Source organism: Salvia miltiorrhiza, chromosome 1 (assembly GCF_028751815.1).
Source record: "Salvia miltiorrhiza cultivar Shanhuang (shh) chromosome 1, IMPLAD_Smil_shh, whole genome shotgun sequence".
Lineage (NCBI taxonomy): Eukaryota > Viridiplantae > Streptophyta > Magnoliopsida > Lamiales > Lamiaceae > Salvia > Salvia miltiorrhiza.
Window position 1 is genome coordinate 4,292,198 of NC_080387.1, and position 17,007 is coordinate 4,309,204.

The window sequence follows — 17,007 nt, forward strand, 5'->3', positions numbered from 1 at the left end:
ATGCAAAATCAACATGTGATACTCAACAATTTCTTTTCAAAAGCAACATTCATATCATAAGCCCAACACACATTTCATCCAACTCATGTGTTTTTCAACAATCAAGCTCAAACTCAAGAGACATGGAAAAGCTCAAGAAAAGAGACAAAATCTCATTATTCGAAAACTAAACGAACTAAATAAATAAACAACGGATAAACGAGATAAGTAACCCATCTTCACCCTCCCCCCAAACTTATTTCACACAAAGGAGAAATAAGTTTGGATGAAGGAGAAAATGGTTACTTATCTCGTACTCACAAGCGAGGTGGAGGCTTAGGCGGTGGCCATTTCTCATCAAATTTGCATGTTCCATCCGTTGCCACCCAAAAATATGGTGGCTTAGCAATTTTTGAGACATCCCGGGAGTCATGGTAATCTCGTTCACCATCTAGAGTACCACAACACTCAAACAATTCCTTATTAGATAAATCAAAGTGAAAATCAAAAGATGAAGATAGATAAAAGTGAAAGAAGCAAGCCTTCATAGAATCGCCCATGTCGAGGTAAGGATCGACAAACTTTTTGACTTTGCATTCTTTAAAGCTTGTGAAATCTTCATCCTTTTGGAATTGTAGAGGTTGTGTTGAAAAAGTTGGGTTCTCGACTTCAAGGGGTTTGGAAACTTGATCCTCATCTCTCTTTGCTTCATGCTCTTCTTCAACTTCGTAAGGCTCTTCACTTAACATTGGCATTGGTTCCTCATACAAGGTTCCATTTTGTAGGCTAATGGCTATGCACAAATCATCAATTCGCTTTTGATTTTCCATAGTGGTAGCCAAAGACCTTCTTTGCTCTTCTAGCATAACATCCGAGTTTGCTATACTTTTTTCTATCCAAGCTTGTGTAGCTATGAAGCATTGTAGAAGATCGTCTCTAACATTCGGTTTCTCCTCTTGATAGTATCGATTTCCCCCTTGAAAGCTTTCTTTAGTGAAATAAGAATTTTCATAATTCCAACTATTGAAATGATCCTCATACTCCAATGGTGATTGCCACTCCATGGCATTGCACCCCATGTCATAATACTCGCCATAAGAAGGTGTGGGTTGGAAGGCTTCTTGAATAAATGGTTGCCTACAATTTCTTTTTGCTTCTAAAACTCGCAACTTAAGTTGCATCATCGCCAATTGTAGTTCGAGTTGCTCAACCAACTCATTCCTTCCATCATACATTTAATGTTTTTGGTGTTGTGTAACAATTTTCTTTTTCATCACCCTACCAACCAACAAAAACAACGAGTCAAAACAAACATCTTAAGATAGAAAACAAAAATAAATCAAGTAAAATGTCTAAAGTAGTTAAACACAATGATTCAAAATAACACAGGTAACTAAACTAATCCCCGGCAACGGCGCCAAAAACTTGTTCGCTATTATTTTCACCACGCCGCAAGTATACGGGTAGTTGTAATATATGGAAGCAAGGTCGTATCCCACAAGGATTAGTAGTTCAATCTAGTGATTATCCTAATTCATTTTACTAGACTATTTAGACTAAACAATTGAGTGGTTGGTTTGATTATCTAACTAAATACTTAACAAGTGCAAGGATGAATAAAAACAAGTAAGCAAAGTGGATTAATAAGATGATGAAGGTGATTTAGGGACTAGGCATCAATGGATAAGTAATGGATTTCAATTAGCTCAACATTAATCTTAACATTCCTAATTATCTAGAGTGATCTCCCAACTAGTTCTAGCCCCCTCCCGGACGACTAAAACGGTAGATTACGGGTCATAGTTGCCGTCCCCGGTCAACTTCTGACCTATAACTCCCAAAAGCACACAAAGATCGACAAACTCTCACCCAACTCTCAACCTCTCGGTTTATTGAGTTAATATGTTTCAAGCACCTAATCTATTATGATTATCCTCTCCCGATTCAAAACATAAATTGGAAATGCATAGAGAGTGGCCAACAATCCATACAAGATATAAATCTAGGGCTTGAAAAGATAATAGCAATAGAAATAACTAAGAAATATATTGAGCATAATATTCAATCCAACACAGCACCCATCTAGCCTAATCCCTAAACCAATGGGAAATTAGCTTAACATGTTCAAACACAATAAATCAAAGTTAAAGGTGTACATAATGAAAGAGAGAGTAAGAAATGACAAATCCTATTTATGAGCTTCTTCTTCCTTCTCTTCTCTTCAATGGTCTTCAATGGTAGATGGGTGTGTTAAAGGAGGCTAGGGTTTGGTGTGGAGGAATTGGGGAAGATGGAAAATGGGTGTGTTTGAGGTTGGGGAAGATGAATAATGTGAGGAAAAGGGGGAGAAAGGGGTTAAAAACCCGACTGGGGCCCACTTGGGGAGGCTCCGCCCTTTTCCCGCGGTCCTGGCCCGCGCCCGCGGCCGGCAAACGTGGGGGAGAGTCAGGGGACCCGCGGTCCCGCCCCGCGGCCGCGGGTGGTGACCGCGGGTGTGTCCTGGAGTCGGGGGCAGCTGACCCGCGGTCCCACCCCGCGGCCGCGTGTGGTGACCGCGGGGTACTGGGCGTATTGTGCAGTCTGCTCGTTTTGCTCCGTTCTCCCTCGTCCGGACTCGGATTTGGTCGCCGTTTGCGCTCACGGATTCCTCTCGAGACGTACTTCAATCTCATATCTTCAAAATCCTCCAATTAATCATTGATGTTTCCTGAAATTACTCCAAAAGTACACCAAGATATCAAATCTTCATAAAACTAAATATTCGGGCACAAACAAGCATTCACAAGCAAAACATGAAGGGAAATGACAACAAAACATGTGGAATTGAGGTACGAAAACCATGTTTGTCAGGGCATGCTGGTGAAAGAGCTCTGAATGAATTGGTGAAGCGGAATAAGATTGAATATTCGGTCAGGCTCAAGAAGAATGGGTGTGAGCAGTGTATACTGGGCAAAAGTAAGAAGCAGCCTTTTGGTGTGGGTCAACATTTATCTCATGCTCCACTAGACTATGCATATGCTGATCTTTGGGGTCCTGCTAGGACTGAAAGTCTAGGTGGAGGCAGATACTTTCTATCCATTATGGATGATTATTCTAGAAGGGTATGGGTGTATATCCTCAAGAATAAGAGTGATGCACTAACTAAGTTCAAAGATTGGTGCAAAGCTGTTGAGGTGGAGAAAGGTACAACCCTAAAGTGTCTAAGAACTGATAATGGGCTTGAATTCCTCTCAAAGGAATTCAATGATTTCTACAAAGAGAAGGGAATGCAGAGGCACAAAACTGTACCAGGAACACCTCAACAAAATGGTGTTATTGAACGCATGAATAGAACACTCTTGGAGAGAGTGAGATGCATGCTACTAAGCTCAGGTCTGTCCAAGAAATTTTGGGGTGAGGCTGTAACAACAGCTGTTAAACTGATAAATAAGTGCCCAAGCTCAGCAACTGGTTTTGGGATTCCTGAACAAATGTGGAGCAATAGGATTCCAAATTACTCCAAGTTGAAGGTTTTTGGATGTCAGGCATATATGCATTTAAAACAAGATAAGCTTGAAGCTAGAGCATTGAAGTGCATTATGCTAAGCTATGAGGAAGGCACCAAAGGTTATAGGTTGTGGTGTAATGAAGCTGGCATAACCAAGATTCTTGTGAGCAAGGATGTAATCTTTAAAGAAGAAATTATGCCACTTATTGCTAACAAAGAAGTTTATCCAGCAGCCATAGTTGGTGGGAGACAAGGCATTACACATGTTGAGGTGGAGCACATGAGGAAAGATCAGTCATCAAAAGGAAGTGAAGATCAAGCTGTGGAGGTGGAGTCATCTAATGAAGAAGATACAGAATCAGAAAATACTCTGAGAAATTACTTGTTAGCAAGAGATAGAACAAGAAGAGAAATACACCCCCCAGCTAGATACAGTCAAGCTGACCTCATTGCTTATGCTCTATCTGTTGCTGGGGACACTGAATACCAGGATCCTATAAATTACACTGAAGCTATGAATAATCCAGACAGAGAGCATTGGATACTAGCTATGCAAGAGGAGCTAGAATCACTTGAAAGAAACAAGACATGGGTGCTTGTTGATAAGCCTAAGAACCAAAAGCTTATTAGTTGCAAATGGATTTTCAAAAGAAAAGTTGAAATGGATGGTGAGCAAGAAAAGATCATATTCAAGGCCAGGCTGGTTGCTAGAGGTTTCACTCAAAGAGAGGGAGTGGATTTCAATGAGATATTTTCATGTAACACCCCGCACTTTTCCTTATATTGTGAGATATTGTCTTAACACTATTGAGAGTACTGAGATGACGAGATGTGAGACTACTTTTTTTTTATGACCAGATAAGATAGATTGTCTTTTAAATAGAGTTACGAGTGGACAAACCAATGATCGAGTTAGAGTGATGAGATTTGAGAAATGAGTTGAGCTAGAGATGTTGATTGAATTGAGTTGAGATTTTATTTTATTTCCGACTATCGGGAATAGAATTACCGGATACCGAGTTATCAGAGATTTAATGTCCTATTAAGAAAATAGGAATAATAAGTTGGAAATAGAGTCGAGGAAGAAAGAGTGAGAACCTTGATGAAAAAAAGAGTCGGTCAGAGAGACGTCTAGGTTGTCTGTGTTTGCCGACTGCTTTGATGTGATGTTATGTGAATTTACGTGACTGATTGATTATGTGATTTCTGTTATGTATATCTTTATGAGCAATTTATTATGATTTTTATTTGAGACTTTAGCACTTGGAATTTTGATTAAGTTTCCAAAGCAAGTGTGGTTTATTTTTACCGAGAAATCGAATGATGCCGGTTTATGGAATTTTTTCCAAGCATAATATTTTTAAATTATTTTTCCTATGATGAGGAATATTATAATTGAGTGAGTGCACTAATATTAGTACTATAATTATTTTATTTTGGTCACATGAATAATTACGCTATGGTATTTTATTAATGAGTAATATTTCCATGATTATTGTGGTTATTATTTAATCACCCTTCTCACACTATTATTTTAATTTCTCAAGCATGTGACTAAATACCACAAATTGCCAAGTGTATTAATTGAGAGAGTGTAGAGAGTAGAGAGAGAGATCAAGGCAATTAATGCCCAGATATTCTTTAAGATTTCAAAATCTTCCTTAAGATCTCAAGTATCAATTCCAATCTTGCAAAATCTCTCTCTCCTCCATCCTCACCATTTTCGACCACCACCTCTTCTCCCTCATCTCTCACTTTCCTCCATTGTCAACCATTGTAGAGACCTTCGGAGCTTCCAAAAATTTTACCAAACACATCAATCCACTCTTAAATCTTGCCTAAACACCTTCAATCTCATTGAATTCAAGAGGATCATTGAAGATTGGCTTCAAAGCTAGAGAGAGAAATTTTGATTTTTGGTGTAAAGTTTGGGTAAGTGATCATGTAATCCATAGATATAGCTCGAATGATGTTGTATGTGAGTATTCTTGAAGGATTGAAGCAAGAAAATCACCCCTCCCTTGTTTTTGTAATTTGGGGTGAAAAAAGAGATCTATGTGATGTTTGTTGATGATTTATGTGTGTTGTGAAGTATATGCCTTGAGATGTGAAAGTTCGATGGAGTTTACTTTACCCAAACTTGGGAACTTGTGAGTTGATGATTAAAATGATGAATTGATGATGAAGATGAGTCCATGAGATGTCTATGATGATGTGTCACAGCCCGCAATCCCTAAGGATGGCTTAACCGGGGTTATGACTTGGGAAGGGGATTAAGAAGCGGGGAAAGAAATGGGCATTTACTTAACAATCAAACATTTAACGAAAAGAGACATTTATTTATATAACACTAGGATCATAACTGATCACTTGGGCAATTACAAGATGTTCGTTTGGGAAAGCCCGTCAAAAGTGGATTACCCAACAAAGGAGTATCATTCTTGAAATAAAACATTAACATGATCAGAGTATCTTGCAGCGGAAATACGTGTGAGTTATACATATGAAGATGTATACTCAAGGTTACATTACTGTTCTATATCAAAAGAGTACATTCGCTCAACTCCACTCCATTCCATCACCCGCTCAACCTGCACATTAGGGAAAACAACATGCAGGGCTGAGTAAAAATACTCAGTGAACATATGCCGGAAACATAACATTTTATATCATTTATTGAACTGCCAACAGTAACACACAGGATTTTACTTTGAAGGACCCGTGCTTACTAAACATTTTCTTTCATTTCATAAAGTTGGATGCGCATCCCATTTTCAGTCTATATGATCCATATCTGTTCCTTTTACGCGCCGGGAAGGAGGCCTCCTTCCACGGACGCCAAGACCGGTCGCAAGCGACACATAGTCTCCATAGTGTACACGTTAACCCTTACTAGCAAACCTTCGTCTAGCGTAGAGTCCGAATTCGATTTCCTTTATAGTTGGCGAACCAACACAGATAGGATACATACATAAAACATAAATATTTTTGGTAGACAAGCATTTCATAACCATTTCCTTTCCTTTCATAAGAACCATTCATCATTTAATCATTTCCATAAATATTTCATTTCGTAAGAACCATTCATCATTTGAAATAACACAGTTATATCACGTTATTCATTTCATTTCATATAAGAGGCCTGTATGCAGGGGATCTCTATATACGTGTTTTAAGAAAGCCCACCTCGTTGCGTCTCTGCAATAAGTACGTCTCTCTCTCTCTCGATCTCGAGTCGTCACATCCCAAACGAACCTTCATTGTTATGAAGAATCGATAAGAAGAAGGATCATCACAACAGAAAACTAACTTCCTATACTTAAGCTCAAATAGGGAAATAAAACTTAACATTTAACGCTGACTCACAGCCAGAGCTGAACTCGTCAGCCAGAGCTGACTCGCCAGAGGAATCGTCTAGCCAGAGAAATCGCCTAGCCAGAGGAATCGCCTAGCCAGAGGAATCCGCATGCCAGAGCTGGAACGAACCCGCTGGAACGCCAGAGCTGGAACGAACCCGCTGGAATGCCAGAGCTGAATTTCACGCAGCAAAACTCAACAAAACAACACTCAAACATGCTCTCTCTCGATCTAACACTCCTCAAAACTTTAAACTTAACTTATCATGCTCAACAAAAATCCTACTCATGCTTCTCTCTCGATCTAACACTCCTCAAAACCTTAAACTTAACTTATGATGCTCAACCTTAACTTAGAACACAAAACTCAAGAAAACCTAATATGCATTTCTAAGTTTCACGCACAGAACATTCATCTCTACAACCTACAACTTAACATGCTTGGTAAAAACAGATAAACAAAGAACAAACCTAGCATGTTCCTAAAACACAAACACAAGTTACTTCGATTAACAAAAATCGAAGAACAAGTGACGACGACGAAGAACATAGCCGGGCTGCCCTCCTGGGTTCCCTAGCTATGGTTCGAACCGATCTTAACTACTTCATTAAACATGCTCGACATCTACCCAAGAACTGAAGGAATATTAAATTGAATTAACGTTCCACTTTGCCCGATGATCGTTTCTTGGATTATTATTAATTTATCATACAACGATTAATCCTAACATGCTCCTATGAATTTAACAACTGCACGTTGGAGTTAGAAAATACCTGAAGAATTCCTAAGAATTCGTCAATCTGTCGCTGAACAGGTCAGTCGGCTTCAAGCCTTCGTTTGAAGGCTCAAACGTCCTCAAATCGTATTTCGCCCAGAAATACGACTTCTTCGTCTTCGAGAGAGCTTTCCGTGGCCGCCTGATTCGTCTGAATCGGAGTTCTGTGGAGGAAGTTATGGCCGTTTTACGGAGACTGCCAGAACTTGATTTCCTGCGAAAATCTGACTCCAGCTCTGATCTTCTCGACTATATCCCGCTCAATTCCCAACGTTGGATGGACAACGAGCTATGGAAATTCCCAAGACAGAAATGACCTCACGTTTTCCTGCGCCCCACTCTTCTCTCAAAACCCTAATTTTATCAGTGTGTTTTCCTGAGAGCTGACAGCTGTATTTTAATAGAATTAAAATACGTAGGGGGCGCTTCTTTCTTGAGGGGAACGATTTCGGTCTCTTCTAGGGCTAGGAGACATTGGGCCAGCCCAGGGACCAGATACAAGGAATAAAGATGGGCCTCAAATAAATTAATTTATCCATGGTCAGCCCAGACCATAATTAATTTATAAATATCAGTTCATTCCACTAGAGAACCGATACTTACTTACCCTTTTATTGCTGGTGATGAGTCGGGGCTTGTATTTAGACTTATTAAATCTCCGTATTTAAAATATCCGACATCCATGAATTAATTAGAGCTCTGACAGCTTAAATTAATTAATCTCTTTATAATTCCTTAAGCAGTACCACTCAAACTTTATTATTACGCCTGAACTTAATCAACCTGCAGGGTTTAGCGTAATAAACCTTATTGAGCTCCTTAAGGGGATGTCATTATCCTATACCGGATACGGGTACTAATACAGATAATCAAATATCATATATTAACCGCTATCACCCAAGATACAGAGTACTCGAGTTAGTATATAACTTTCACCCATAGTAAGTCAAAGTGATATACGAATTAATATATATATCTGAATACTTATTAGTATTAAGATTTATAAGTCACCGAGATCTTGATTCTTCACCTAAGTCAGATAGAAGAATACATCTCAAACTGTGGTCCTATCAATACGTAATGACGTACCAATATAGACAAGTAGCCAAGACAAACTACTTCCATCTATACTGCAGCCTAAACCAATAACTTGTCCTAGAGTTATTTCGGCTGTGATCATATTATATCTCTTAAGGTTATTCCAATTATATGGTCTTCTGTGATCTACAACACACCATATAATCTACTTATATAGAGATAAAGAATATACATATGCAATCATGAACACAATCAGATAGGAGATTAGATAGTGAACTTAGGAAACATTGTATACAAGCATAAAACGTTCTTGCTTTCAGTATACAAATCCAACAATCTCCCACTTATACTAAAGCAAACTTTTAGTATACAATGCGTCTATTTACCAATCACCTAACACTTCTCTCACTTATACTTAAAGTTTCCTAAGTGGGTGGCATCAATCTGGCATCAATCGCATTCCCATCTTTCAATGACCATTTGCGATAAGCCTTTTGTGAAAGATCAGTAGGTTTCTCCAATATGTGAGAATTTATTCTTTGAGCACAAAAACCTCGATTTACGAATAATCGTATAACTTGGTACTTACTCTCCATGTGTTTAACCCCTTGTGGTTCTTGGATTCCTTAGAGTTCGCAACTGCACTTGAGGTATCACGAAGGTGATGCTCCCACGCAAACTAGGAATTACCCTTAGATCCTGGAGGTAGTGGTCAAACCAAAAGGTTTTACCTCCCAAGAAAAAACACATAGCTCGAGGTAATTATTCTTTGTTCCGGTCAGCCTGGAAATCCGAAATCGTATAATCCAAAAAGGGAACTAAACTGTCTAACTGGTAAACTATCCTTATTCTCTAGTCATGGACTTGAGAATATAATTTACCACAGTTCAGTGTCTTAACTAGGACTATACTGATATCTTACAACCATGCTAATTGCATAGCAAATATAAGATCTCGTACATAGTAATCCATACATGAAGCTATCTACTGCGGAAACGTAGAATACTGTCTTCATTTCCTCAACCTCAACAGGCATCTTAAGACATAGTCTTTAGATAAAGGAACGCCATATCTAAAAGGTAGCAATCCTTTCTTGGTGGTATTCATACTAAAACGAGCATTCACAGTATCAATGTAAGACACTCGAGATAAGCCCAACATCATTTTCTAGTGATCCCTTATAACCTTGATCACAGAGACGTATACTGTACCTCCTTAGTCTTTCATCTGAAACTGTTCGGATAACCATTACTTTATGTCTTGACAATAGCTCCATATTGTCGCCAATTAGGAGGATATTATCTACATAAAATGCAAGATAAACCACATCACCGATGACACGAGAGCGATTGACACGAGATGTTTCTCTCCCTCCCTCACGTAACCTCGATGGTTTAAGTGAGCTGCTATGGGTAAAATGATCCGAATGTTCTGAGCATGGTGCTTGCGAAAATATCATCATAACCTATACCCTTACACTGGGCATAACCTTTCGCCACCAGTCTAGCTTCGGAAGCTACGACCTTGCTCATTCGGGCCTGTCATTATCTTGCATACTCACTTACAACCTAAGGCATGACTGCCTCCTGGTAGCAAGATTTTCTAGTATACACCCATATTCTTAATGGATTGCTCCATTGAGGTGTGCCAAGAATCTACATTCTCGTCTTCCACTAATTCCAAGTAGATATCTGGGTCAATTCTCTTATATTCACTACCAGGGACTGAATCCAAAGATTCTCCCAAGAACATAAATCGATCGGGTTGTCCCACAACCCTCCCACTACAATGGATCTGTGGTGGCACATGTGTGTCAACAGTGCGTGCAGTGTCTTGTGGTACAAAACTCTTGCACACTTGGCTTGGGTGATGGAATCGCCTGTCTAATGTCTTCAATTTCTTGAAGTACACTATCTGACTTGGATTAGTGATTACTCCCATAGTCCACTTCTAAGAATCGTGTGTCATTGCTAATAACCACTTTCTGATTCTTTAGGACTAATTGCAAAGATACATAACTCATCATCGAACATATTTTTTCAAGAGTGACCTATTTTTTCTCTCCACCACACCATTTTATATAGGGATTACACGGTGTAGTAAACTGGGTTGGAATCCCAAACACTGACAATGAATCAGAAAAGATCATTCCTAACACATTATTGGCCCTTTATCCCCCTTGTCATGAATGACCTGGTCTCCATCTTTTCCTCTATACAGGATTCGCAGGTTCGAAATAGTACAACCTGGATTGAATCCAATGTACTTATTTAGACACGAGCCTTTGGATCCTGTTAAGATAGATGTGACCTAATCTAGGGTATCAATATATGTGTAAGATCCTCATGAGAGATTAGCCTTAACTTTTCTCTTTCTTTTGTTCGATGATGTAAATGCAATATAAAGGTATTTTGAAGACAAGTTATAGTGTGAAGAGAGATGTTCAAAAAATACCAGAATAGACAACTTTTGTCATTTCTTATGATAGAAACACTACTATCAAAAATGACATGTGATCCATCTATTCAAAATTTTGAAACATGATAAGGAACTCTCAAAAACTAAACTATGTCTTTAGAACTTAAAGACAAGTCTCCAATTGCAACAACTGCGACTCTAGTCACGTTGCCTACGAAGACAATCATCTCATCACTTTCCAGCTTCTTTGTCAGCCTAAAAGCCATGCAAGATGCAACAATCATTATCAGTTTTTCTCGTTATCCACTACTCACAACTGAGTAGAAAACGAGCTGACATGTCTCAGTTACTATAGCAAGTGAAGTACCTTAACCCTTTGCCTTGAGTATTGAAAGAAAAAATCTTCAATACTCAATCTTATCACACCACTACTCCCACTATTTCCCTTATCTTTCTTGCCCCTTGGACCCTTCTTCTTCCCGTCATTCGACGAAGAAGATGGCTCTCCTTTGGCAATAACAAGTGCTTGCACATCTCTTTCCCACAACTTCCTTAGCCGTAACTAGAGCATTCAACAACTCAAAAAGAGTATTATCTTTCTTGCTCATAACAGCGTTGAGGCGGAAGTTCTTAATTAAAAGACTTGGGAAGAGAGTTCAGGATAATATCGAATTTTGCCTCACCGTCGATACTTCCACAGAGCAAGTCAAATCCGTCAAAATTTGCATGACATGCTCGTGCACTGAGCTGTGCTCACTCATAAAAATAACGAGATTACTCTCATCAAATTTAAATGAGCAGCTCAGTCCAACTCTCCGAACACTTTCTTGAGATTCAACATGATGCTAATAGCATCGTCCATGCCCTGATGTTGAAGCTACAAGGTTTGTGTCATTATACTCATAATATAGCATATAGCCACATTATTCGTCTTATGCCACCTTTTATGTAATTCATTTTTCTCATCAGTTGACTCATTGTTCGGACCATAAGAACGTGGAGTAGTAAGCAACACAAAGAAAACTTGTGTTAGTTTGTGATAAAGATAAAACTGCGTTTCCATTTTATATATGTGGACCGGTAAAAAGACTTTGTGCAAGAATAAATAAACAATAAGAGACATAGACATATCTGAAAGTAACGAACATAAAGCACATAAATTCGTAACAATAATATTGTAACCTTTTGATAAAACAATATTAATGAAACCTCCAACGGCTCAAAGAATCCCATGTGCAAGCCACGTTGGGTGGACGTTTACACACGAACTCCTCAACCAGACTATTCACCTAGTCATTTAATTTCCATGTCAACTTAACCTTTTGACAAAAGAAATTAATAGTTGGCACCTTAACTAGACCATATCATCATCAAGAAGGGACTCCTTTGGGAGTTGTACATTGTACTTGATATGATATCTAAACAATGACCACATTTTAACCTTGAAAATTAAATTCTCAAAATTAGCATACTCACTCGGACCATGCCGCTTTCAATTTAATTTTCTTGGTTATCTTATTTAATTCCATTCTCCAAAGTACTTGTGAAAATTACACAAGTAAGCCATGTTGGGTGGACGTTTACTGCATAACTCCCACTACTTCAATGGTTTAAATATTTTTATAGAAACCTCTTCTGACAAACTTATGAGAAACAAATATGAAGTAAGCCACGTTGTGTCACAGCCCACTATCCCAGTGACGGGTTAATCGGGGTTATGACTTGGGTGAACAATAAGAAAAGGAAATTAAAGGGGATTTGCTAAGTAACCAACATTAATAACAACAACTAGTGATATATAAACAACTGCTTGGATATTTTACAAACGATTATGTCATAACGACCAGGCCCAAGGGAAAGTTAAACAAAGTGAAAGAGTAATAAGTTCCATAATACGATAACAAATTCAGAGTGTTTGCAACGGAAAAACGTGTGAGTTATGCATATGGAGATGCATACTCAAGGTTTCATTACGTATCCATCAAAAGAATTCCCGCTCAACACCAAACCATTCCATCGCCTGCTCAACCTGCACATTTAGAAATACATGCAGGGCTGAGTATAAAAATACTCAGTGGCATAAGCCGAAAATAAACATGCATACATATATAAATTGAACTGCCAACAGTAACACACAGGGGTTTTCTTGAATGACCTGCGCTTACTTAAAACATTTCTTTCATTTTCATAAAGGTGGATGGCCATCCCATTTTCAGTCTATATGATCCATATCTGTCCTTTCTGTCACGCGCCGGGAAGGAGGCCTCCTTACCACGGACGCCAAGACCGGTCGCAAGCGACTCGCGGTCTCCATGAGTGTACACGTTAACCCTAGCTAGCGACCTTTGTCTAGCATAGGATCCCAATTGGATTTCCTCTAAAGTTGGCGAACCAACACAGATAGGATACATATAAAAACATAAATATTTTTGGCAGCCAATCATTTCATAAACATTTCATTTTCATAAACATTTCATTTTCATTTCATAAGAGTCATTTGTCATTTGGGCATAATAATAAACTGAAATTAACAGTTAAAATCATCTCATGCATATATTCGTATAAGAGGCCTACGACACGCAGGGGATCTCTATATACGTATAGTAAAAGTAATGCCCACCTTAAACGTTCTTAAAGATGGCGTGGAGTCGCTTCTCCTTCGGCTTCACTTTCTGTCGCCCGAACCTTCATTGATGAAGAGTCGATAAGTTCGTGAGGAAATTGTCATGAGACAAAGTCTAATTCTACGTGCCTAAGGTATTTTTTAGTGTTTTAGAGTTCTAGCATCCATAATTCGTTCCATTAAAGACAATCAAAAACCAACATAATCTTGACTAGTCATAACCTTACGGGAAATCACATAGCAACAAGATAAAAAAAAATAATATCCTTAAACTTAATATCATTTAGAAATTCACATGCTCACATAAGAGATAAAAAAAAAAACATGCACCATTATTAATTTTCATATAATTTAAATAAGACATTTTAAACCCCATTGAGATTAAATAGAAATACTTTATCCATTTAAAATCCATACTCATAAAGCCTTGAAATATTATAACAATGCAAGTTTAATCCCAAAATATTTCCTTTAAAGTCCATTAATAATTTAAGTAAAAGAACGAACTTCATTTAAAATAAATAGTCCCAACCGTCAATATTAAAATTTAAATCAAGAGATTTAAATTCACTAAAATAATTTAGTGAAAACTCAAACATTTTTAAAAGAAATAAGGCCAAAATTCGTAGGCTTTATTATTCATATTACAGCCCAAAAATAATTAAAATGTCCCAATCAATTAAATAAACAACCATTAGGATTTAAAGGCAAAAAGGGCCCAACAGAAATTAAAATAAATTGTCCAACATTTAAAAAATTCGGCCCACTGATTTAATGCAAAATTCGGCCCAAACAATTTAAATAAATCCATCAGCTTTTCTTTAAAAATTTTCGGCCCAGCCATTAGAAGCTTGAGCCCAAATCAAACAAAGGCCTAATTCTATAACACACACATAACACACAAATACACACACAAGCCTCACTCTCTCTCTATCTCTCGGCTCTCTCTCCCGGCTCTCTCTGCTCGATCGAGTGGCGCCGCCTTCGGCGCGCCGCCTCGCCGAGCACCTCCCTTCCCCCTCTCATCTCTCTGACCTCCTCCGTCCGCCTCCCTCTCTCTCAGTTCTTTCTCCCTCGCCGGAATCGATGCACGCGTCGCCTCGATGTCCGCAGCCGCCGCCTCGCCGTGAAGGAGCTCGGCCGCCGTCCATCTGGTCTTCCGCCTTCGGCCTCCGCTCGAAAAAGGGCGTGGGGTAGCCTCCTCTCCATCCCCTCGTCTGGAACAGGGCGTCTGCCCTCTCCGCCATAGGGTGCGCACGGTCGCCGCCTGGCCGCCCCCTCCGTCGTCCGTCTGGCTGGAATCGCAGTGGAGGCCGAGCCTTGCCTCGCCGGAAAGTAGGCTCCAATTCTTCCCCCTTTTCTTCTCTTTTTTTTTTTATTTCCAGATCTGAAATTTCCCCCCCTCTTTTCCTCTTTTCCGGTCGATCAGGAACAGCCCGGTGCTCCCGCCGCCGTGTCTCCGCTGTCGATGCCGCCGCGTCGTCGTCACCGGAGAGGATGAGTCCTCCCTCCTCTCTCTCTCTCTTTTCCCCCTTTTTTTTTAAAAACCTAAACTCTCTCTCTCTCTCGGTCGTTTCAGACAGAAAAGGAAAAAGGCGGTGGCTTGCCGCCGCGCCGTCACCGGCCGTGAGCAGCCGCCGGCTGCTCTCACTCCTCCCTCCGTCCCCGGTCACACACACACAGAAACACAAAAAGCCCAAATTCAGTCCAGAATTCACAGTAGCAAAGTTAGGGTTCTGCAAAATTGTTCTTTCTCATTTCTCTATTTATCGATGTACTTTCCAGATCTGTAATGAGCAACTATTGAAGCACATAGTGGAAAAATACCAACTGTGCGTGTGTGTGTGTATATATCTGTTGGTGGTCCTCTGATGGTGATAAGATGATGTAATTGAAGCATTAATAGTCTAAAAGAAGCAGGTTGGGAATACCTTTGAAGAGGCAGATGAGGATTTGTGGCTTCTGCATAATGATGCTAGGTGTTAGAATGTAATCCTCTAAAATTTAATGGAAGAATAAACAAAATTAATTACCTCCTTGATTTGGATACTTGAAACAACTTGAATTATTTTGAAGGAACCGTGGGAGTAGGAGGAAAGAAGGTGGTATTTAGGAGATTATAGAGAGAGAATGTCTTGATGAGGAAGTTAAAATGGATGAGAGAGAATGTCTTAATAATGAGAAAATAACTTAATGAGGAAGCTAAGTTAAAGATGAGGTATATGGCTAAATTAATAAAATAAAACAAACAAGTGGGAGGTGGTGAGAGGAGGTTAATTAAATAACATGTGGGTATCAAGTGGATGTAAAAAGAATATACTTAAGAAAACAAGTGGACAAGATATAATATCAATTTTAAATAAAAATCATGTTTTTAATAAATAAAATGATCTTTAATAAAATCATTGAAGTAAAACCCTTGATAAAAATAATATCCCATTTAAAGGGAATTTCATGACTTCATGCAAAATAAAAAAAAAAAATCCATGTGGTTCATATAAATGCACTTAACTCACGAATTAAAACTTATGCGTCATTTTTATAAAAATCCTTTAAATCTCAAATAGATTCAAATAAATAAAATCAAGCACGTTAATCACATATATAGCAATTAAATCACATCAGATAAATCAAACCACTTTTATTATTAATGGATGCCGAACCCTAATTATTAAAATTTAAGCCTTTAATCAGTGATTACAAGTCGGGATATGACATACTATCCCCCTTAAAAGAAATTTCATCCCGAAATTTATACCTTAGGAAATAATTCTGGGTACTTCTCCTTCATACTAGACTCGAGTTCCCATGTCGCCTCTTCTTGATGATGGTGCTTCCAAAGAACTTTTACTAAGGGTATCGACTTATTCCCTAGTACTTGAACTTTCCGATCTAGAATAGATTCGGGTCTCTCTTCATAGCTCATATCTGAGCTGAGGATAACGTCGTCCCTTTGGACCACGTGTTTTGGATCATAAACATATTTCCTCAACTGCGACACATGAAACACATTATGCACATTCCCTAGGCTTGGCGGCAACGCCAGCCTGTAAGCTATCGGGCCCACCCTTTCTAGGATCTCATAGGGTCCTTTAAAACGGGGTCTAAGCTTACCCTTCACGCTAAACCTTGTAATCCCTTTAGAGGGAGAAACCTTCAAAAAGACTTTATCCCCACACTCAAACTGTAAGTCGGTTCGACGTTTGTCGGCATAAGACTTCTGTCTATCTTGGGCCTCTTTAATACGCTGTCGAATCTGACGGACGATCTCTATCATTTCACCTACTGTATCTGGCCCCAAGATTATTCTTTCGCCCACTTCATCCTAGT